Source organism: Tupaia chinensis, unplaced genomic scaffold (assembly GCF_000334495.1).
Source record: "Tupaia chinensis unplaced genomic scaffold, TupChi_1.0 Scaffold000652_1, whole genome shotgun sequence".
NCBI lineage: Eukaryota > Metazoa > Chordata > Mammalia > Scandentia > Tupaiidae > Tupaia > Tupaia belangeri.
In genome coordinates, this window is record NW_006160173.1 from 2730908 (window position 1) to 2731422 (window position 515).

Sequence of the window (515 nt, forward strand, 5' to 3'; positions counted from 1 at the left end):
TCTATTGCCAAGAATGTGTTGTCCAAAATGCCTGTTTAGTTTTTAAAGATGGAACTCCACCCTTTGCTTGGTTTTAAGTATGTATGGAATGTTATGGTAGGACACAGTAGTAGTGGTGGTCAGACCTGGAAATGGTGGGGAGACAAAAATATACATGTGAAATAAACTCAGTATTTTAATAAAGTAAAAAAAAAAACTGCGTGGATAAATAATTTCTGATGTATCCTTTGGTAGCTCCAGTTTAGTGAGGAGGGCGATCGCCAGGGCTAATGAAAATTTATCACTTATATAATTATATAAATAACTTCTGATATACTCCTTTAAGAACTCAGGTTTAATGAGAAAGGAAATGTGAAAAACAGGTGCAAATGCTGGTGAGCAAATGTTACTTTTTTTTTGGAGAGGTTTTTGTTATAGGGTGTGTGCGCTCACCAGAAAAACAGAGAGAGAGACAGAAAGCAAGGAATCACCCCCAGGGGGGGATGGCCACACCACAGTCCCTTCTCCTCCGTTCT